This window comes from Lichenostomus cassidix, chromosome W, assembly GCF_008360975.1.
Source record: "Lichenostomus cassidix isolate B80296 chromosome W, HeHo_3.0, whole genome shotgun sequence".
Lineage (NCBI taxonomy): Eukaryota > Metazoa > Chordata > Aves > Passeriformes > Meliphagidae > Lichenostomus > Lichenostomus cassidix.
Window position 1 is genome coordinate 4,003,208 of NC_139510.1, and position 24,514 is coordinate 4,027,721.

General features: G+C 44.7%; 1 long non-coding RNA gene across 1 annotated transcript in view; it reads right to left on the reverse strand.

The window, feature by feature from the left end:
• LOC146425329 (uncharacterized) overlaps positions 1 to 15,642 on the reverse strand; it is a 440,420-nt gene extending 424,778 nt beyond the window's left edge. The window contains exon 1 of the long non-coding RNA XR_014846599.1: positions 15,466 to 15,642. This is a non-coding gene — a long non-coding RNA (uncharacterized LOC146425329). The remainder of the gene's footprint in view (positions 1 to 15,465) is intronic.
• Between the last annotated feature and the right edge of the window lie 8,872 nt (positions 15,643 to 24,514).

Below are 24,514 nucleotides of genomic sequence, written 5' to 3' on the forward strand. Positions count from 1 at the left end.
AGGTTTTTCCCATGAGAAGTTTTCTTGTGTTTTGTAAATAAAGATAAAGTTTGGATGTTGTTGGAACAGTGTCCCAGAACTTGGGCAGTGCAGGCCTGGCCAATCAGGCCTGGGGGAAGGCTTCTGACTGACCAATCTGGGTGACTTTTGAGAACTCTATATATGTGATGAAATCAAAACAATAAAGGTCATTCCTTCTTGCCACTGAGAACTGGTGCATTCATTACTCTGCTAGCTGCTCAACAGCGACATCACCTCTCTCAACCTGCTGGCCACACTGTTCCTGATTCACCCCAGGATACCATTGGGCACATTGCCAGCTCATGGTCAACTTGTCATCCACCATGACTCCCAGCTTGTTCTTCATCAGGAGGCATTCAGAGGTGAAGTATAAGCCACAGGGCAGTATTTCTGCTTAAGTATTTCCCTACCCCTGCAAGCCATGGGGATTTATTCAATTTTCCCATTGGGAGGCAATCCTGCAACCCCCACCAACCAGGTTTGGTCCATGATTTTTCCCCCAACACTGGGATTTTTCCCATCAAAGAACTTTTATGTGAAATCTTATGTTTTTTAATTTCTTGCCATTTATCTCCATTATTAATATATGTTCATCCACCCATTAACTGCTTTGGTACATAAGTCACCCCACTGATGACTGAGAATTAAAATGTTGACCAAAAATTTTTTTTTATCCCAAAATTACATGCTGCCAGTGGTATTTTTCTGAAATCTATCAGCAGGAAGCCAGCAGGCATGTGGCATCATTAAGCATGGTACTATGTTGGGAAAAGAGACACCATGAGGTCATTTGATGGGCAGCTGGGGAGCAACACTGGGAATTTTTTGGGGTCCCTGGTGACAGCAGCTAGAAATGTCATTGTCTTCTTTTTTTAATCTTTCTTTAGAAACAGTTGCCAAAGAGTGTAATTCTCCAATGTGTATTTTTGAAGGTGTGAAGCCACAAACTACATCTCCCCAAATTAGCCAGATCTGATCTTTGCTGCTCAATAAAAGTATCCACGTGGGGGTTTAATATGTTGGCCCCATACAGCTACATCAGCAAAGGGGAAAATAACTTCCTCAGGCTGAATATGTGTGGGACCAAACCTCGGGCTGGTGTAAAGATGAGTGGCTGAAGGATCTGCAGAGGAGCAATGCTCTGCACCACCGCCGTGCCAGTCCCCCTTGGATGCAGAGGACGTTTACCGACTCCCTGCCACACACCCCAGCATCTAACTCACCTCATTTCTGGTGAAATTCTTTCCAAACTGAAGATTTATACTACCCAGAAAGTGACTCGGTTTCCCCATGAAGGATTTCACCCTTGTTTGGAGAAGTTTCATGCATACAGAGGTAAAATGAAAATGGGGGGGGGGGGGAAAGGACAAGGAAGTGATTTGCCTGGTTTCCTTCTTTCCCCCAAGGAGATTAATTAGTATCTATTCTTGGCATGATTGATGGCTTTCAAAGAAAAGATTTATTTTCATGCTTATTTTTATAATATCCCTCACTTGGAAGTCTCTAAAAATCTTAAATACTTTTAAAAAAATTTATTTCCCCACTGGGTATTTTATGGCTTTACACCAATTTTGCTCTTTTTGGTGTTAGCTATTAGCCAGACCCAGTTACACTTACAGTATTTTTTCAGGAGAAATGATACTAAAGGTTGCAAAGTCCACTGTCAATAGCCAAGGGAGGTGCAGTGTCCTGCAGAACATGGAGTTAAGGGTAGCAATTATTTTTTCTTTTAATTTATTTATTTGCATTTCAAAAAGCAGCATTTTTAATTTAATAATATTTGTTAAACTAAGTGCTTTAAATTTTTTTTAAAGGGAAAAGGTATCGTGGAGAATAAAGACTAGATATTCATGTAGGATTTGAGGGTCTGTTTGTCAGTTTTGCATGGTTGGGACAGACACGAGAGATCTCTGAAGTCAGGTCTTAGAGCATGGGGTTTATTGTGAAAGGGTGTGGGTGTAGGAGACCTGCTCGGGGCTGCCAGACGCAGCCCAAAGCAGGTCAGAGAAGCAAGAGAGAGAGTAGAAGAGGAGCAGAAAAGAGAGAGAGGTTGCTATTTACAATACAATAAATCATCTTCTGTGTTGAATATTCTAATTTTCATTAACCAATCTAGAACAAGCTAAAAATCCTACAACATTTACATACAACCTATAAGAATCATCACATTACCATACGGCGTTATATTTTAAACCCTAAAAACTGCTTTTTGGACCCTCTGCCAATTTGGCAGGGTCTGCTCTGACCCTTGGACCTGCCTGCAGGCAGAGGGTATTGTTTCATCAACAGGGGGATTACCTCCAGTCGGCCGTACCATTGTTTTCTAGTTGTTCAGTAACTGGGGTTTGGTATCTCAAAGCTTGTCTTCATTTCAATATCCATATTCTCAGCATTTTTGTCAGGTAATCATATTTATAAAGCTTTCCTATTTCATCTTCCCCAACGCCTCCCCCATTCTGTTGAACAACTAAGATATTGGACACAGTCTTACTCATCAACTTTTGCACACACTGAAGTATACAGGGTATTGCTACTAAAACTACAATTACTACTATTAGAATAATCAAGCCTATTTTACAGAGTTCCTTTAGCCAAGGTGCAAAGCTCCAATCATCAAACAAACTGTCTAGCCAAGATGGGTAATTTGTTGTAATTTGGTTCACTAAATCCCTTAAGTTTTGTAGCTGTTTATGAATGAAAACAGAATGATCAGATAAATTCATACAACATAGAATTATCAATAAAAGTTTGGTGTTTGTGGCTGGGAGTTGGAGATATATGATGATCATCATATGGCAAATATTTATCAAGAGTAACATTATCAAAACCTTCTGGAAAAGGTACTCCAACTAAACAGGTTGAAAAAGGTTTGTCAGGGCTTGTGTCAGATAGACAAATGGTACCGGAGCCTGCAGACTTGGCCAAAGCAACCCAGACATTTGTCTTTGGTTGATTTACAGGTAAAGCTTCACTACAAAAACTAAAACAAAGGAATAAGAGTAACATGCATTTGCGCAAATGATCAAACTCCATTCTTTTCTTGAGCTGCTTTTTGGCAGAACACTTTCTCCTGATGGTTCTGCCGGCTCAGGTCTGGGTATTTGCTTCCTGCTTTTCACTTGCGGGATTGCTGGCCGATGTGGAGGCTTCGGCAGGCTTCGATGCGTGGTACGGCTTCACATTTTTTGCTGGAATCCACTTGAGCCCTTCACCTGTGGAAACACATGCAAACCCCTTCCCCCAAGTTACAAGGTTGTATGGTCCTTCTATTTGTCCTGATTCTAAATTTTTAATCAAAACTGGGGGGTTCTCTTTTAGTTTTGCTTTTTTGTTGTTTAAGAAATGTCTGTATATTGGGGGATCAGACTCTTCTGCAGAGCTATTCAAAAAATTGTAAACATACAAAGCTTTGTTCAACCTCCTCTGAGGTGTAGCCTGGGCTTCTCCCCCTTTCTGTTGATCTAAAATGCGTTTTAGAGTTTGATGTGTTCTTTCTATTATTCCTTGACTCGTGGGGGAGTGAGGAATGCCAAATGTATGGCAAACACCCCAGTCATTTAAGAATGTAGCTAATTCTTGTGAAGCATACAAAGGACCATTATCAGTTTTAATTTCTTGGGGGATACCCTGATAGCAAAAAGCTTGTGGAAAATGCTGGCAAACATGCTTAGCTGTTTCTCCTGTATGTACAGAAGCAAAAACTGTATTTGAGAATGTATTGACAGAGACATGAATATTTTTAAGTTTCCCAAAAGAGGGGTACTTAGTAACATCTGTTTGCCATTTCTGCAAGCTCTCCAACCCTCGTGGGTTGGTGGCTCCTGAGGAAAGAAGAGGTTGAACAAGCTGACAGTCTGGGCAAGCTCGTATGATGTTTCGTGCTTGCTCTAAGGTAATGTGAAAATCTCGTTTGATTGCCTGTGCATTCTGATGAAAAAATGCATGACTCAATTTGGCTTGTTCAATAGTATTGGGTAAAGTAGTTGCAGTAAGCACTGAAGTAGAGTTTTCAATGCCCGCTGCAACTTCTTCATCAGATGCTGCTGATGCCAATGCATCAGCTCATGCATTTCCTTCTGCCATAAATCCTGGAAGACCAGAATGAGCTCTGATGTGGGAAACAAAATAAGGATTAGTGTTGGAAAACGCAGTTTTCCAGCAAAACTTATGCTAACTAAACAGGCCTGAACAAAGCTTCAGCATAGCCAGGCCTCAGTGAAAATCCTGACAAGCTGTTGTGAGAAGCTGATACCTGGGAACCACAGCTGTGTTTCTGAGCTGTGGGAAGAATGTCATGAGAAAGATTAGGGAGTCAGAAGTGTTATGAGAAAGAAAAAAGGGAGTCACCGGGAAGATCCCTGAATGTGTGAGAACAGACTGCAGGTGTGTGTGTAGTTATAATTGGTAACACATGTAACAGTATATAACTCTCTCGTTTGGTGAAATAAAATGGAGCTTACTCTATATCTCATATTGAGACTGCCGTGAGTTCCCTCTCGTCGTTATGTCAGATTAGTTCTGTGTGACAGAATTTGGTAGAGACAGGTGAGCCAAAGACACAATTTGTCATTGTTCACATCCTTTAGAACAGATCCTTCAATTCTTTTAATAATATTAGCAACGTATGCTGAATCAGTGATTAGGTTGAAAGGCTCTGGAAAGAGCTGAAAAGCTCTCACAACCGCTGCCACTTCAGTAATCTGAGGTGAGCCCTCAACCTTTTGAACATCTTGTTTCCAGACTTTAGTATCTTTGTTCTGCCATGTGACTACTGAATTGTGCGTTTGCCCTGACCCACCAGTGAAGATAGCGAGTGCATCTAAAGGCTCTTCACTGATCAGGGGTTTTTCTTTGTAGCATAATTTAGCTTTGATCATTTTGTGTGCTGGATAATGAATAGAGCAAGCGCCTGGAAAATTGAGCAAGGCATAGAGCAAGTCCTCTGATTTTTGCATTGCCCAATCAAAGTAAGTTTTGATCATAGGCAAGTAAATAATTGCGAATTCGCAACCTGCTATCGAAAGAAGCCTTGCTCTGCCTTTTATGATGATTTGAGACATCATTTCTAAAGGTGTGACGATTGGCAATCTGTAAGAAAGAAGAACCCATTCAATTATTAACAACGGATCTTTTTGAGCGGAATCCCATTGAAAAATGAGACCGCACAGTCTCAGGTTTTCTGCTAATACTGCAAGGAAAAAGGGTTTATCGTGCACACAGCGATGTGCCTGTCTGTTTTGTAGGGCATCAGTGATTTTTTCTAAGGCCTTTCAAGCTTCAGGAGTGAGAGATCTAGGAGATTTAATGTCATTGTCTCCTCTCAACAAATCAAAAAGTGGAGCAAGTTCATCAGCAGTGATTCCTAACACGGGCCTAACCCAATTGATTTCTCCTAAAAGCTTTTGTAAGTCACGCAAAGTACGGACATCAGTTCGGATTTGTATTTTTTGAGGTGCAATAGACTGTTCTGTTAGTTTCCAACCTAAATACTTCCAGGGGGCAGTTTCTTGTATTTTTGATTCTGAGATCACCAGTCCAGCCTTTTTAATTTCAGCAACAACACTGTCCCAAGTTTGTTGCTGTGTTGGTGCTGCGATGAGCAAGTCATCCATGTAGTGGAGAATAATTGATTGCTGGAATTGCTCACGGACTGGAGATAATGCGCGGGCTACAAAATACTGGCAAATTGTTGGCAAATTTTTCATGCCTTGCGGCAGAACAAGCCAATGATACCTTTGAAGCAGTTCCTGCAGGTTTGTACTTGGGACGGAAAAGGCAAAACGAGGAGCATCATCTGGATGCAGTGGGATGTTGAAGAAACAGTCTTTTAGATCGATGATTACAAGCGGCCAATTTCTTGGGATCATAGAAAGGTTGGGCAGGCCAGGTTGGAGAGGGGCCATGTTCTCAATTGCTTCGTTGACCTTTCTAAGATCATGTAACAATCTGCAGGTGTCAGAAGTTTTCTTATGGATTACAAACACAGGTGAGTTCCAAGGACTGTTGGTGGGTTTAATATGGCCTTTTTCTAGTTGCTCGGCCACTAATTTTCTGAGGGCACTCAGCTTATTATTAGGCAGGGGCCACTGATCAATCCAAATAGGTGTGTCAGTTTTCCAGGTCAGTTTTAAGGTGCTGAGTGCTTTAGTGGCCCCTACGAAAAATCCTGTTAAATTTTGGCTCCCCATTGAGACAGCAAATCTCTTCCCCACACTGTGATGGGTTTCTGCACTATATAGGGACAGATTAATGCCTTTTTCCCTTGTGGTCCTATAATACTGATTACAGATTCACTTTGCAAGCACGGAGTGACACCTCCAATGCCTGTGAGAGTGCCTGGGGGAGTTAGCAATTTCCAATTTATTGGCCAACGATGATAAGAGATCACTGAGAAATCTGCACCCATATCAGTCATTCCTGTGATATTAACTTGAACCCCACCATTTGACAGTTCACAAGTTAGCATTGGTCGTTGTTGACTTATCTGTTGAACCCATAGAATCTCGGGGTTTTCAGGAGCAGCTGAGAAACAGTGTGGTGGTATTTGATGTGCAGTCCCCTGTGGCTAGCACAGACCTTTCCTGTGAGAATCCTTTTCTCTCTTCTTCCTGTGTTTTATAAACAAAGATAAAGTTTGGATGTTATTAAAAACAGTTTCTCGGGATGTGGACAGTTCAGGCCTGGCCAATCAGGCCTAGGGGGAGGCTTCGAACTGACCAATCTGGGTGTCTTGGTTTGAAAGACAGGTGTCTGCCAAGAGAGGTTGAACCCTCCCTTAGAACAGAGAATGTGATTTTTCCCCTCCCTCCAAATTATTTAATTTTGTAAATCAAGGGCTTTCAGGCAAAGGTATGGGAAAAAAGGAATATCAGTTCTTTACTAGTATCTATAAACAAGCAATAACAATAATAGCAACCACAACTAGAACCAGAAAACCAATAGCAGATGACTTGTGAGCTGCTGAGCCTTTTCCTGTGTGGTGTAATCACGGTTGCAAGCAGCAGGGGCGCTGTTGAGCTCCTGGCCGGGCAGGGCAGGTGCGATGACTGCCAAGCGGCTGCAGGTGGCGCTGTTGAGCTCCCGGCCGGGCAGGGCAGGTGCGATGACTCCCGAGAGGCTGCAGGTAGCGCTGTGGCGCAGGGTCAGGTCAGCCTCAGGCAGCTGGTAATGGCGGAAAAGGCTGAGAAAGCGTGGAGGGCAGCGAAGCAGCTCGGAGCAGCGAGAAAGCAGGGCAGCAGGGGCAGGCGCTGGCTCTCTCCCGGCCAGCTAGCGAGGTAGCAAGGATTTCTGCAGTCACAGCAGATGCCGCGGTCTCGTGCGGCAAAGGGCAGGGGCAGGCAGCAGAGGCAGCCGGACTCTCCCGGCAGCAGCTGCGAGGAAATGCAGCCCGGGGAAACGGGCCCTTCCCAGTGGGAAAAAAGGTTGAATCAAAGCTCACCCAGCCAGGAGAAGAGAAAAACAGGGCACAGTTGGATTTCCTCTGGCCACAGCCGAAAAGCAAAGAGCAGCCTTTCCTCCCAGCATCTGAACCACGAGAGAGCATTCCAAGGGCCGGCTCTTCCCTTACCCTGCCCGGCCCAAGCATACCTTTTGTCTTTTACAAAAGACTTGATGGTTCTAAACATCCAACTATTTGTTGCTTAGTAACAGGAATGGGAAGAAATTCTAAATGTACTCAACCCCCGACACTGGGTGACCTTTGAAAAGTCAATATAAGATGGAATTAAATAATAAAATCTTCTTCTGGATGCCACACTTTGAACCTGGGTCTTCTTACTCTGCTAGCAGCTCAACAGCGACAGTCCCCACAGGTAGTGCTATAGCAATAGCTATAGGGGTTTTAGGTGAAATATGCAGGGGGGGGATAGCAGGCCTTGGCTAGCACTAGTAATTCTTCATTGTAGTTAACAGACATTACACAGGGCAATACAAGCAGTCCTAGGATGCCATTCCTTTCCTTACCAACAACTAAAAAGTCTTGTGTATTTTGCGAAGTTCCAGTAATGCTTGTTGAAATATAGTCATAGCCATTATCTTTTAAAAAGGTTGTTGGCTTGGAGGTTGCCAAAGTGCACCAGGACCCTGGGGGTAGCAGCTCTGGGGCATCACTTGGGATTCTGCTGATGACGAAGCGAAGTGCTTCTGAGTCGGGGTATCCATAAATGTCACCTCGGGTGTCTGGGATGTCACTACTTGTTTCGTCACGCGATGACGTTGTGCGCTGGTGGTGAAGTTTTTTGGGCTGTATCTTTCACTTATGTCTGGATCGACACTGCCAGGGAAAGTGCTTTCCCTTCCCACAAATTGGACAGCGGCCTGGTGCTTGTGCATCCCTTTTGGCTTCTTGCCAGTTCCTCATGATATGGTTAGGTTTTTTAGAGAAGTAGCCAGGTCCTGATGTAAGAGCAGCTTGCATGACAGCCATAGTATTGCTTTGCTGCTGGGAGTTTAGATACAGGGCAGCTAGGATTTCAGTAAGTTTTTGGTCTCTTGCTTCTGCATGTGCTGCCTGTGCAGCTGCTTGCGCTGTTTGAGCTGTGATAGCTCTCTCAATTTTTTCTCCTAGAGCTTTTCCAAGTTAATTTGCCTGGATAGTTGCCACCTGCTGTGGGCTCCCTATTTGGTTACAAGCATCAATCATTTCAGGCACTGTGGGTCTTTCTTTCCCCAGGGCTTTGATAACCCTTTTACATTCCGCATTGGCATTATTTTCAATAATGTCCCGTATCATTATTGGGCGAGCTATATCATCGCCATATTGTCTTTCTGCTACTTGGATTACTCGGTCCACAAATGTAGTGAAGGTCTGCATCAGTACTTTGTCTATAAGTGGGTAGTACTCCTGTAAGCAACCTCTTCCATTTGAGTTCCCATAACAGGTATTGTGAATCTGTGAGAATTATACTAGCAAGGTTTTTACAGTCATTTGGTGTGAGTGTGTGTCTGTCTAGGGTACTTTTCAGCAGTTGCTTAAAATATGGGGAGCAAATGCCACTGTCTTTTATTGCTTTTTGCAGCTCTTTTATCTCATGAGTTGGGATAGCTACCCATGTCCTAGGGCCACTGGCTTGTTGGCTAAATATCACAGGCATGGTTAAAGGACTTAGACTTTCTTCTTTACAAATCTGGCGTCTGACTTCATGCCAGTCCGTTAATTGAAAATTATGAAAACATTTTTGGGAGTGTTCTGTATTTGTTAACGCAGCTGTTATATTCCAGCCTCGCTCTCCTCGTTGCACGGTTTGTGTGCTTGGCTGTGGCTATGTGGATGAGTACAAGGTAGTGCTCGTCGGTGCCAGGGGCGTGGAAGGCAGAAACGCAGCTGGGTATCCGAACAGGTGCGGCTGTGTCCCAGAGCTGCTTGGGTCGGCTGCGGGGTGCGGCGGCGGAGGCAGTGGAAGTACCGCGGACGGCTGTGGCTGTGCGGAAGCTGCTATAGGCTGCTGCGTCAGGTGATCTAAAGGGACTGTTGCGATTGGAGGTTGTAGAAGTTGCACATGCATTGATTGCGACACAGGGATTGTGTGGCGAGTCGTGATGGCGGGGGGTTGGATGCTGGGTGGGTTGTAAGGCACAGGGGGTGGCGGCGCTGTGAAAATGGTGGCCGGAGCCGCGGCCGGGAACGTTGGGACGTCTGGGGTTACAGGAGGCAGCGGAGCTGTGCTATATGTTAGCTGGGAAGCGGAAGGCTGCTGAAGAGACGGCGCGGCCATGCCCGGATCCGTGGCGGGGAGCGGCGGCGGGGCATTCCCGTCAGCGGGAGAAGATGTCGGGGTGTCGGGGGGCGGGAGGAGCGGCGTGCAAGCGGCGGGAGTCTGCTGCGGGGGGGCGATGGCAGGCGGTGGGGTTGTAGGTGGCTGGATCGCTACGTGAAGCCGGTGGGAGCTCGTAAGATGGTCTGGGGTGGTCACTGGATCGGCGGGCAGCGGTCCCGGCAGACTGAGCTGGGGCTGCGGCAGGCACGGGAGAGCCTGCAGCCACGCTTGAAGACAGCGCTCTGCCGGCTCGGACGGCTTGGGTGAGTGGGACGGTTTGTTTCTCGGTGCTGTGCCGGAGCTGGGGAATTGTGTCGGAACGCCATGTGATAGAGGCAGGTTTTCTGCGGTGGCGTGTACAGGGGGTGCTGAGAGTGTCACCGAATCTGCGGGAAAAAAAATACAAAACCCCTCCAACAACATTTTAATGTTAGAGAGTCAAGGCATTACTTTATTATCAGGCCAGGATGTTGTTCTGGCCAGGATGTACCACAGAAATCATCGCATCCACACATAGCCCGGGTGTGCAGAGAGAATCATTCCAGGATACATAGCTTTTACTCGATTTTTCAGATATTTTATACAGTAAAAATACATAGGAAAGCATTGGGTCAGTGTTCATTGGTCTAAAGTTGAGCAAACCCCCAGTATTCAGTTTCTCATTGGATCTGAATCTCCTCGCCTCTGATGCTAATTAGTTTCTTCATTCTTCAGTTTTTCTTATCAGTCCTTTTTCCGGGCCAGAATGTCTTCAGCCCTGCTGGAGGTGGTCTGGGGTAGCTGTTGGTGATAGTTATCATGTCCTGTTGATAAACACAAGGTCCTGGCGGATGTTCTGTTAATAGTCTTTATCTTTCTGGTTATCTTCGGGGTCACTCCCGACCTGTTAATATGCTGAGTTCACCAGACCTCATCTGGTAGAACAATGCTCTAAAATTCCATTTCCCAGGGTAAAGACAAACAAAACTTTTGACTAAAGTTATACAAAATTTTTAACCTGATATATTTTCCAACAAGAGCACCAGCGCTGTGTGAGCGGCGGCTGAGGGGGCAGTTGCGCCCGCGGGTAGCAGGGGGAAAAGCGGCTGTCTCCGCGGGGGTGGAGGGGGAGGGTGGGGTCGCCGCGATGCCAGCAGCGAGGGAGCCCGCGGGGGCTGAGGCGAGGGGCGGGGCCGTGGTGATGGCAGCGAGGGAGACCGTGGGAGCGAGGGGAGGGGCTGCGGTGACGGCAGCGGTGGAGAGGCCGCGGGGGAGAAGGGCGGTGCTGCAGTGACGCTGGTGGGTAGGCTCGTAGGAGCGGAGAAGAAGGGCGGTGCCGGGGTAACGCTGACAGAACTGGGGGCCGGAAATACGGGGGCGGCAGGAATTAACGAGACGGCGAGGGCGGGGATGGCGGGAGCGGTGGGAGAGGCCGTGGGGTTCGGTGGGGTGGCCGGGGTTAGCGGGACCGCGGGTACCGGAGCTGCGAGGTGTGGCGGGGAGGTGTGGGGTGTGCCGTTTTGCAAATTCCCGACGGCAAGAGGCGGAGTCGTGAAAAGAGCAGGGCTCGGCGTGGAGTGTGCCGCGGACAGCGCCTTTGCAGCAAACAGCTCCACCAGTGCCCTGCATGCTGGCACCAGCTCTGCTGCAGCCATATTGCAGCGCGAGATATTATTAAAGAGCTTGTTCCCAACTATTTCCCAGAAGTCTTTGTTAAAGACAGCTGAGTGTTCAGCGTTTGGGAAATCAATTAAGGTCCATTCTAAGAGGTTTTTTAGCTCCTGTTTTGGTAAATTACTTGGAGTTGAGCTTAATAGGCGCTTTAGTTGTTTATAGAGAACTCTATAGTGGGCAGAATGAATTCGTCCTATAGTTTGACCAGTGTGTTGCTCACCTTGGTGCCGCAGAAGCAGGGTCTTCAGAGCTCCGGTTTTAGGTGTCGCTTGGCAACGGCTTCCCGTGCTCGGGACCTCGCGGGTGGGTTTGCACTCAGAGCTCCAGTACGGGCGGTGCTTAGCAGCGCTCACCTGTGCTCAGTGCTAGTGGGATTCCACAGCAAGCTTCCTCAAAGAGCTCCGGGCAGCTGCTGCGCAGCAGTGGCCACCTGTGCTTGAGGATTGGCGGGGCAAGATCCTCCGAGAGCTCCAGCTGATCGTTATTAGTAACGGGTCGCTGTGCTCGAGGTGTGCCTTGGCAAAATTATAGAGCTCCAGCGTTTACGTCGCTGAGCAACAGTAATGCCGTGCTCACGACACCTTTCAGGTGGCTTTTAACTGGTCTTTTAGTTACCGTCCATGGAGAAGTCTCCTATAGGCAGAAGAAGCTGGATCGGCCGTTTAACCGCGTTTGGGCGCCATCTGTAGGATTAGAAGGTCTGTTTGTCGGTTTCAGATGGTTGGGACAGACACGAGAGATCTCTGAAGTCAGGTCTTAGAGCATGGGGTTTATTGTGAAAGGGTGTGGGTGTAGGAGACCTGCTCGGGGCTGCCAGACGCAGCCCAAAGCAGGTCAGAGAAGCAAGAGAGAGAGAGAGATCGATACCAAGAGAGCGAGCTGCCATTTACAATACAATAAATCATCTTCTGTGTTGAATATTCTAATTTTCATTAACCAATCTAGAACAAGCTAAAAATCCTACAACATTTACATACAACCTATAAGAATCATCACATTACCATACGGCGTTATATTTTAAACCCTAAAAACTGCTTTTTGGACCCTCTGCCAATTTGGCAGGGTCTGCTCTGACCCTTGGACCTGCCTGCAGGCAGAGGGTATTGTTTCATCAGGAGGGGGGATCACCTCCAGTCGGCCGTACCATTGTTTTTTAGTTGTTCATTAACTCAAAGCTTGTCTTCATTTCAATCTCGCTTATATTTTCCATATTCTCAGCATCTTTTGCCAGGTAATCATATTTATAAGGCTTTCCTATTTCATCTTCCCCAACATAGGACCCCATGTGAGTCTGTGCTACTGTACAAATAAATGGCACAGGAAAAGCTCCATCCATCCCTTCTTGCTGTGAACATTTCTCCTAGTCGGTTGTCCCAGCCCACATTCATCTCCCCCCTTAAAGCACCAGCGATCTGTCCCCACCTTGACATCTTGTCTCCAATTGTGTGCCCCGTAAACCAGGTTGTAATTTTAAACACATGTAGACAACACAAAGCAAATGTTGTTTCCATGTATGGGTGGTTTTTATTAATTTATCTTAAGCCAGTTCTTCACCACTTTGCCTCCAGAAGCCCTTGCAGACCAGGACATGCATCTACACATGTAGAACCAACTGAGTTACCATTTGCAGACTGAGTTAAGCTCTGCTGGAACAACTTTACACCAGTAAACAGTGAGAGCAAAGTACAACCAGCATAAAGCAAATACTGTTCCAAGGACTCCCTCTTTGAATTGTCCAGAGCTGCCAGCCCATAACCACCACATTGTCCTCAGGGCTGCATGGGCAAGAAGGTTTCATTCACCTTATGGGCTTGCAGACAACCTGCAAGAGAAAAGCCACAGATGCCTTGGGGAGGATGAGGAATGAGTCAGATGCTGAGCATCCCCTGAGTGAGACCAGAATCATGGCTCTGCATCATGATCCCAGTGGAAATATACTTGCAAATTATTTTCCTGTGTGGAAAACCATGATCTCAGGATGGCAGTTTTGCCTCCTTGACTTGCAGCACATCAACCATTTATAGACACTATCTTTTATCAGCAGTTGACACATTGAGCATGTTTCACATATGATTTAGCAGCAAAAATTACTTAGTTTGACCCTTCTTTATTGCACTCTTAAATTACCGCTTGGCAACATTGGGAAAAAAATTCCCAACTGTGCTGTCATTTACTGAGTTGCTGTATATCATTAGAAGATTTAGCATTGATGATGCTGGAGCTATGGTCCAATGCAAGAGTACAGTTAACTAGAACAGACTGATTTCAGATATCTCTAATTTCCAGACAAAACCTTTTCTAAGGAAGAGAGGAGGGAAACATGGGAAATTTGTCTACTGGGAAATTTGTACTTCAGACTGTCTCAACCAGTTAATGTCTGAATCTCTTAAATGGATGAGATTTCTCTAAAGTGATTTCTAAGGAGTGAAGAGTGGAAACCACATCTAAGCCGTACAGAGCATGATGATATGTGAGGTCCCAAGGCCACCACTGCTCTGTTAGATGACATGAATATCCATGGAGCTGGGGAGTGCTCATACCTGGGGAGGTGCCAGAATTTAGGTCCTGTGGGCATGGAGTAAAAAGGACATCATGTTATTGGCCAGGAGTAACCTGGAGGCTGGATATCAGTGTTTTCATTTGGGAAGGAGCCAGCTCTGTCCTTGCCCACAGCTTCTCCAAAGGCAGGTCAGGGCTATGGCTCTGCCCCTTAATCCAGGTATTACTGGATCATCCAAGCTTGACCAGATCAAGAGTAGCTATATAACTGTGTTGGAGGTTAGGTTTTTCCTTTTGTTTTCTTTCTCTTAAGGCATTTTGTCCCATCCGTTGCTATGAGACCAATAACGATCGATACTTAAGAGAGACAAAAGATGTACCAATGGGGGGGAGGAGAGCACCTGGCTGAACTTCTCTTATCTGAGGGCTTTCTCTCTGAGGGGCAGAGATCACACGAGACTTGGGCCAGGGGAAGGAGCTGAGCGCAGCTCATAGCTCGCTCTCTTGCTCTCTGGGCATCGGAGGGGATGGTTGCGCTGCTGCTTCCTGCGAGAGAATTCACTGCCATCACCGGAGCCCAGTTCTGTGCTACCTCTTACTGTGGGTGAGCCTTTGCTCATAAAAGCAGCTCTTGAACTAGGACCTTATTAACACCCAATTTGACTGGGAAGGACCTTCACCATCCACTCGGGTGCCTCAAGGGAAAACCTGGGACCCTGACCCCCTTCCCCCTCCCGGAGTGTGCATCTCCCTGGCTGCATCCAGCAGTGGCTATGGAGAAGCCCAGCTGTTACTGCCTAGCCTTGCTGTTTTTCTGCCGCTGCCTCGGTCTTTTTCTGTTACACTGCAACTCAACACCCCGTGCCTGCCGGGACGCCTGCAGTTCCTGCCACAGCTGTGGAGTTCCTGCTGTCTCTTGCTCACTATCCCCGGGTGAGCCAGCCCTGCCGTTCCAGCTTGCTGCTCTGAGGTTCCTGCTGCACCCCGTCCCACCATCCAGCCCATCTGCTATTGATACAAGGGAATCAGAAGTTAAGAAATAACTTGTAAGAAACTGCTCACCACACAATATATCTATTGACTTAACATTGATTGTGTTTACCAAACAAGGACTGTGATACTCTGGAACTTCCACGCTAGCAAAAAAAACAAATTTGTTGTTCTGGCCTTTGGACAGGAAGGTGAGAAGGTCAGTGAAGAAGACCTTCTGCAAAGACCCCGGAACCCCTCCACAAAACAGAACTACGCAGGCGCAAGGATATAAAAATTACTTTTGAACTCATTATAATACGAAGCAGGGATAGGTTATGCATATGTATAAGCATATTAGGAAACTCTATGAATTTGTAACATGTAACCACATATATACCGAGCTATACGGGACTGACGGTGTGCTTGTCTTTGGAGGGCTACCTCCCACGTGTAATAAACATACCGGCTTTACAATTTAAAATTATATAGGTTGTGAAGTTTTGCCTTTTTTTTTTCCATAAATCACTATTACCGCATGAGGGAGGCTCGCCTGAACTCGTGTAACAGGGCTCCCTGCAGCCGCAAGGGAATCATCACACCTGCCCTGCCCTACCGGGAGCCCAACAGCGCCCCTGCCGGCTGTGACCGTAACTGCACCAAAAGGGAGGGTGCCTGACAGCCCAGAGAAGGCTGTTACTGGGTTTTCTGGTTTGGTTGTTGTTGCTACCGTTGTTGTTGCTTGTTTGCCTCATAAATACTAGTAAAGAACTGTTATTCCTTTTCCCATATCTTTGCCTGAAACCCCCTTGATTTCAAAGTTATAATTCAGAAGGAAGGGGGGTCATATTCTCTATTCTAAGGGAGGTTCCTGCCTTCTCTAGCAGACACCTGTTTTTCAAACTGAGACAAACTGCATTTCTGACAAATTATTTCCAGCTCTCTGGGTTTATGTGAGCTGCAGAGGGACTTAAGTAAGATGAGAATGGTACAAGACCAAGTCTCCAGCCAGACACCACATTGCCAGCAGGAGCACATCAGACCAAGTTTATACCTGGTCAGCACTTTCCTTTATGTCGCTGCAGCTTTTCTGAGCCCTTAAGATGGATTTACGGCATCAGCAAACCTTAGCCAAGAGGAAATTCTTTGTTGCTTAATCTCCAATCCCTATTTTTACCTTCAGACTGCTTCCTATCCTGTATGTACTAGTCCTAGAGCTGAACAAGCTCTGGATGAATGGGGCCACATATGAGCTGTTGCTCAGCATCCTTCTGTCATGTTCTTTTTCTTTTTCGTTTTTGGGGTTTTTTGCATTGAATGAGGGCTAAAATTAGTTCAGCAGGGGGTGAAGGCTGGAATATTTTAGCTAAAGCTGCTGTAGTATTGAAAATAATGGTTTTGCTGTCTATTTTTCAGCTTTCTTATTGCAAACAGCATTGCCTGGTCTTTTATTTTGACAGATGAATGCAAGCAAAGATCCCATAAAATAAAGTTTTTCACCTCATCTTCCAGACTATCATTGTAACATTTGACCTGGAATTGTGGGAACTGACAATTAGTCTGATGAGCTCACAGAATTTGACCTTGACACAATCAGTTTGTACCCATGAGAATTCTACCCTCAACAGAAGCAAGAAGCAAAAACAACAAGAGGAGAAGCTGCAGCTGCAAGAGGGAGTCTGTTATTTTGTAAGAATGTGTGCTTATTATAGGTAGCCAATAATATTGTAATGTAGTAAGTTAGGAGCCAATGAATATGTAATGCGAGTGCTAAGAAATTGTATAAAGGAGGCTTTGCAGTAATAAAGAGTAGTTCTTTCTTTTGCTTGGAGTCGTTGGTGTGTGTCTGTATGTGAATGTTGTGTCTGTCTCAACAGTGACATCTGGTGATCCTCATGTGATACAACGACTTCAGGTGGCGGTCATAGAACTGTCTGCTGCGAGTGGAGTGGAAGAAGGCGGTGGGTAGAGCTGCAAAGGTCCAGACCGAATTCAACCCTTGAGGTGAGCTGCTGGGGATGATGGGAAATCAAATATCCCAAGAAGAAAAGGCAATTGTAAATATTTATGGTAGCTAAACGTGGTATTAAGTATAACAAGCACACGTTGAAAGCTTGACAGCTATGGTGTAAAAGCCAGGGATTAAAAGCTATCTCAGAGAATGCCTTTAGTACGGCAATTTGAAAATGAGTGGGACACCTTATCTTTGACTCTACTTCCCGAGGTGATGAAACTGCCAAATCTTTGATGGCTATGATGCCTGATGGTTTTTGTCCTTTCTCTTTATACTCTTTTTATACCCTTTTTATGCATTTTATACTCTTTCCCATTCCCTGTACTTTTCACTCCCTGTATCTTAGCGCCACATGTTTATAGCCCTTGTACTCTAGCCTAGTTTGGAATTCTTTGGGGAAGACGAAACATCCCTACAATCTCAAGAACATGAGGCACCAACCTTGAATGGAGCCTCCTCTCTGGAACATGTTTTTGTAAACTACGTTGTAGCCTCATTTGGGGGGGGATAATTAGAATAGGGGGACAATTACTTCATTTGTTAAGTTTCTTATTGGGGGATTTTAGATAGATATGCTAATTTGTGAGGTCCACAAAATTGTATACGGGTTGTACCCGGTGGGCTGGGTCGGCGTGGTTCCACCTTTGACGATGGTGCACCTGGGATCCTATTAAACCAAGGTAATACTCTTTTTCCCTATACTGCGGTGTCTGTGTCTTATTTCTACCAGCATTTTAGGCATCAACTACCTGGAGGGTGGTGCTGGATGCTTTAAAAGCGGTAGAAGTGGGGGGAGAGTGGATGTGCAGACTGCCTCTTTTGTCAAATCATGAAAGGCAGCTACAAAAAGGGGACGAAATAGCCACAAAATTACTAACGATGTAGCACTTGGTTCGGGACTCGCTGCAATTAAAGCTGATAGAGACCACCCCAGCAGCTGACCCCCCCTCACTGCAGCTGCTTCACCTTTGGCTCATCCTCCCCCCGCTTGAAAGCTGCACTCTTCCCCTGAAGGCATCCCGAAGTATTGGTGCAGTTTGAAACGTATTGCAACATATTCTCCACACTGGAGCACCTTTTATTATTCCTTACAGAACTCTGTAACTGTTTTCTAAATGAGAGAAGCCTTGATGTTAATATCCCTTGAAGTATCAGGGTCCGGGAGGGCTGCACAGGCTGGCTCCCCCCCGGTCCGGGGTCCCTGGTCCGTGTAATTCCACCGGATTCGGGGCAGGCGGCCCCCGAGGTTCCGCGGCATGGCGTGAGTCTTCCAACCACATCAATTCAAGCAGTAGTATCATGAGACAAAGGAAGAACTGGACTCCATCTCTGTTCTGCTAGGGATGTTTATTTGGGGTAACGGGAAAAGGGGTGCAGGGAAGGAGAAGGGGGAAGGGAGACAAGGCAGGTAGCAGATGCTAGCAGCCCAGAGATGCAGAAACGTCAAGCTGATCTGGACATTGCCTTATAAAGGGAAAGGAAGGGGAGGGACTGTCTCCCCTAGAGCCAGTCCCGGGGAGTCTGAAGGGAAGACAGGCATAGGGAACCCACCAATAGATTTCGGGGTACAGCAGAGCATATTTCAAAATGAACCAATGGTATACAAAGCAGAGGGACAAAGGAGCACATGGAATCCTAAAACCCCACGTTGCTACAATCCCTCCTCCTGGGGGCTGCTCGGTGGGTCAGGGCTTTTTTGGCGGGGGCGCGGGGCCGCTACTTACTATATGCTTCAGTGCATCCCCTGGCCCAAGCAGAGCCATCCCGTCTCTGCTACAACTCCAGCAGAGCAGCATAGAATAAGCACCAGCTGGACCAGAAGCGGCGTGAGCCAGCTCCGCCACTTTTTTCCCCCGCTAGCTTTCCCCTGCATTTCCCCCCCCCCCGTGACAGGGAAGCAGGTGGGTGCCAGCTGTGCTGCACGGGGGGGCCTGGGGGCCCTTCCAGGCCTCCATAGGTTGATTCATGAATGTATTTTCAGAGTACCTTGTTAATTAGTGCAACTGAGTTGTATTTTGAATTTGTTTCCAGCTTTTCACAAATGAGAAAGCATTGCAGCAAAATAAATGGGCTGACAGTGATGATAACAACTTAGTTAATGAAAAAGTTGGGCCAGGAGCCAGATTTGTTGCTGAGTTGTTTTGAAAGTATTTTATATTAAGTATACCTCTGATGTTCATGGAGTCTTAGCCAGATGTAGATTGTTCAAGTCAGCTTAACCTTTCCCAATACATTTTATCTCAACTCTACAGAATTGGTATATGAATCACAACAATCTGCCTTATTTGCAGCCTTTATTGTGGATAAACCTCAGCTCCCTTTACCCCCCTCTTCTCACTACCTCTGTTTCTCTTAAGACATTCCACAGGCTTTTTATTTTTTCTGGATTTCAGTAGGACAGAGTATTTCTCCTGAAGAACCCATATTGTGTCTCCTCTCTGAGGTTACATATTACACTATCTTTTAATGCAGATCTCTGAAGGGAAAACCCACTATGTTTTTTCTCTTTCTAAGACTGTCCTAAAATTTAAGACTTTTCCTCTGCCTGCAGACTACTAGCATCTGCTCTTCCAAATAAGGACTGCATGAGTGCTGAGAAGTCAGTTCTTCAATCTGCAAGTTTAATAGATGTACCTTAAGTATTTAATTTGAACAAATAATTTTATGGTCTGCTCAGTTACATATATATTACTTCAGCTTTATTGTGATGTGCAAATTGAGGCTATAATGTCATACAACTCTGATAAAACTGAGGGATCAACACTAAAACCATAGGGTAGAATTTGATTTTTCCCATAAGGTAAAATTTATTTTTTCCATACCTAGCCCAGCAGTTCACAGAGCTGACTTGACACCCATCCAACAAAATGTTTAGAGAATGGCTCGGACTCCAGCTGTGTGACCTTGAGGTGCCAAAGCTACCTGGGATGAACCAAATAGTACAAAAATAATTACAGGCAGCACATTGTGATCCCATAAGGAATCAGCAAAGTTAATTTTTTAGGCTATCTCCTCAGAGCATCATTTATCCTTATGTGCATAATATCTTGGCTTATGGACAGGCTCGGTGTCTTAGTCTTGCTCAGCATAGATTCAGGTAGCCCTGACAAATTCGGTAGAGCCCTCTTTGGAATATTTAGGGTGAATATTAACTGGACAAGATGTAGAGCTATAGCAATTAACCTTAAATCTTTATGTCAAAACATCGAATGATTTACAAAAGCTACTAGGTGCAATTAACTGTGTGAGGCTCACGCTAGGCTTAACCCCATGTATGTTATTTGCAGAAGCTATTAGGGAATCCGATATAATTAGCTCATGGTTCTCTACTGTAAAAATAGACAGCACAGTGCCAGCTTTGCTTGTTCACGTGTACAGCTTTAATATGACAATTTACGATGTTATAATTTCTCTTAGTAAGGCTGTACTTTGGAAAATCCTAGGAAACTTAGGCTTACATTAGAAAACTATCAACTGTGAAACAGGCATTTTCAATAATGTTTATAGTTACCATAGGTTAGTCTCAAAATTGATTTATGTATTGAAGCACGGAATTGACTCCACAACTCAGATAGTTATGAAGTAGGTATGTGTTTATTCCAGCTGGGGTGCATGGGGGGTAGCCCCTCCAAAGACATGCACACCCTCAGCAGCACTTCACTAAGTTTATATTACAGATTACGTATGCATAAAGTTAGACAAAGCCCCTATACATATTCAATACCTATCCCCACTTCGTATTATAATGAGTTCAAAGTTCATTTAAATATGCTCACGCAAGCGCGGTGTCTTCAGATTAATTGTGGGTGAGGGTCCCGATGATTAATTATGACAGGTGCGCATGCTCCCTTGGTCCTTGGTCCTTGGTCCTAGTCCAAGCCTGAGAACCAACTCGTACCGGTCCTGGGGTCCAAGGGCGGGATGCTCGGTTACACTTGGTGGTTTCTCTCAATTACTTGGCTGTCCTCTCTTCTTCCTCCCCAGTACCAGGTAGGCACAAATTCATTAAGAAAATAATAAATGGATCGCAGCTGGCATATCTTAGTAAATCATTATACAATCTCTGGCTCTCTAAATCAGTTTAAAAATATTATTATTACTATTATCTAGCTTCTAGCTCTTTTACATTAGTAATTTCTATTTTACCCTAAATCATGTATAATCACAACATATTTGCCACACTTTTATGATCTTTCCAGTTAATCCTGCAGAAGTTCAACCCTGTAGAGTTCTATGCTGCTGCTATTTCATGTACGACTCAGTTGTTTCCTTGCATATTATTCACTGATGTTTAACTGCTGTATGATAAATTTTCAGTACTTTTCTTGTAATGATGGTGTTAAAATGAGATAAATTCTGCTGTATCTGAAACTTTTAAAGTAATATTCGCAACTTTAAATCTAGTTTTGGTAAGTTTAAGGTTCAAAAGATGCAAAGGCATCCAAAGTGACCACTTCACTGAATTCAAGGGAATGTTTTTCACAGGTATACCTTGAACAATGTCTGTGTGCATGCAAGCGTGAAAGTGCTCCAGCAAATATGCTAGGAATGCTGTTCTAACTTCTTAAGTATTTTAGATTTGTAATTTAGGCCTTTAGGTGAGGCTCTACTGTGTTATAGTAAATTCTATATGAATCAGTTGCTAAATAGTTTAAGTGCTATTCAAGTTAAATTCTGTTAATTTAAGTGATTTTAAGTTCTATTGAAGGTACATTCTGTTAAGTTTAAGTGAAGTTCAAGCAATGCTAATTTTCAATTCTGTTGGAAAACGCAGTTTTCCAGCAAAACTTATGCTAACTGAATTCTCAGGCCTCAGTAAAATTCCAACAAGCTACAGTGGCTTGTTTACCTGAGAATGTTCTGTGGGAAGAATGTCATGAGAAAGATTAGGGAGTCAGAAGTGTTATGAGAAAGAAAAAGGGAGTCACCGGGAGGATCCCTGAATGTGTGAGAACAGACTGCAGGTGTGTGTGTATCTATGAATAGTAACTTCTGTAACAGGATATAAGTCTCTCGTTTGGTGAAATAAAAGGGAGCTTACTTTATATCTCATATTGAGAGTGCCGTGAGTTTCCCTCCCGTCGTATCTCGTTAAATGGTGACTCCGACGTGATACGGAGCTAGCAAGATTTAGAGCCGACGACTACGGACCCTGACAGCGGAGTTTTACGACCCTGCTTCTGAGAGCGGCGGGAACGGAGAGGTGCTGGAGCTGTGCAGCTTCAGCGTGTCAAATCTTCGCCCGAATTGGGGAAGATCGGAAGACACAGGCCAAATAGGACCTGCCTACCGTGGGGGCTATACTTCGGTGAACTGCACAACTCTGGCAATTGCGAGCCTCGATCGAGTGCTTAGACGGTGTTGACCAGGACCCTTAAAACCAGCTGGACCAAAATGGAATCAGAGGTAGCCCAAATTTTATTGTTATGCTTTTTAGAAAAGCACGGACTCAGTAGCCTGTTACATTTGGCTGGCCTGATGGTGGTAGGACAAGCTTATGGATTTTTTACAAATCCTATTACAGTATTCAGTGTGGGAGAGTGGTTGAATTACGGAGCTATTTTGCTTTTGGACTGTGATAAAATTGCAAGAAAGCTTGGTAAACCATGGAGTAAAGTCGTAGCCTGCTTACAAAAACATGCCACAAAGCAAAACCTTGCGTGGCTCACGGCACAGGACATAACAGCTGCATGGAGCAGAGAAAAACCTGTGAGTTACTGTGCCGCTTTTGATATGCGTAAAACTTCGGCAGCCGCGGCGCAGCGCAGGGAAGCCCCCCCTGCCAGGGAGGGGGGGGGAGAGACTGCCGACAGCCGAGAATACAAAGTTACTCGATTGGATGAAAAATCTGTTCCTGTCTCAATGTATCACAGAGTTTGGCAACTTTACAACGAAAAACATCTTAGCTGCTTTGTTTGAGAGAGTCACTGTTGAACTTTTGCCAGAACAACTGAATGCTTTGTTAGAACGAGCTCAGATATCGTGGGTAAAGCAACAAAGTAACCAGAAATCATCCCGATGTTACCGATGCGGGAGTGAAAGACACATATGAAAAAACTGTAACAGAAAAGTTTGGTGTTCCCACTGCAACAGAGATACTCACAGCACAGAAGCTTGCAGAAACAAAAAGAACAAACGGAAAGTGACCAGTGACAAAAACCAGCGGCGGCCCCTACCCTTCACTGCGTGCCGCCTGCGGACCACAAACAGACCTGTGGCGGAAGTTGCTCCAACCGTGGTTTCCGGTCAAATGACGGCGAAAACAGAGGTCCCAGAGGGTGCCCCGGTGGGTGGAGCCGCGAGCCATCCACGCCTCCTTCACTGCCCCAACTGTAACGTCTGTGGTGAAACTCTAAACTCTACTCCTCCCCAAGGATGAGGAAATGATTGACAGCTTCAGCAGCGAACCAGAACTAACCAACAGCGTTGCCAGCAAAACAACAGTTTGATACAGAATGGAGCAGATCGGCTCTTCCTTCAGCCTGGCTGCACTGACACCGAGACCAAAACCTATTTCCAGCGATTTACTAATAAAGAAGCATTGTAACAAGATATTATCCTGATAAAAAAATAATAACACCTTGAATACTAAAGCCTTGAACGAAAATTGAATTTTGCTAAAGCATTACTTAAAATAGAGTTTGTGTGTATGTGTGAATATTGTAGGCCTACTGAGAGTGTGTTGAATGCTTTAATGTGTAAATGAAGCCTGTGATTGATGAGAGTGTGATTTTGATTTCTTGAGAGTTTTGATGTGTGAATGAGGACCTGTGGGTGAAGTTATACTGAATAGTTTAAACTACCTGTTAAGTACTTTTGATTAAGCACAGATTCTGTTAAAGTTAAGTAATAGTGAATTTAAATTCTATTAAGTTGTAAATTCTGTTAAAGTTAAAATTCTGTTAAGTAATATTAAGTGATGTTAATTTTAAATTCTGTTAAGTTTTAAATTTTGTTAGAGTTAAGTTGTTAAAGTGATATCAATTTTAAATTCCATTGTAGTTAAGTCCTATTTGTTAGTTTAAAATCAGATTTATTAAGATTAAGTTTTATTCATTTTTAGTGATATTAATTTTAAGTTTTAAATTTGTTAGTTTATATTATTATTCACAAAAGCTTTGCAGTTTCATCTTTCTTAGTTAAAGTCAAATGATAATATCCACTGTTTTCAAATATTTCATCTCACCTTATATAGTTATCTACAAAAATAGTAACATGTTAAGACACTCTCCTTATTAATATTAATCAAAGCATGATGTTCTAAGAAAACCCTTCCACTTAGCACCTAAGCTCTGGCCAAGCTTTGGTTCTAACTGGCTGGGAAACATGCCATGAGTCCCAAGTATTCTGCATCAAAATGTGATCAATTAATTTTCATTTACCAAATTGAGTTTATAAAAATTAAACCTTCTTCCAAGTAAACTTGGAGTCCTTGTCCGGAAAAGGTTCTCCAAGCTTTACCTGTGAAGTGAATGTTTTCAGCAATGACAATTTCTAGACCATGGCAACATATCTAAATAACTAGTGAAATTTCCTTAAGTAAATTTATAACAATTCTAATAAGAAGAATTACTTATAGCAAAGCAAATTAATCTGATAACAG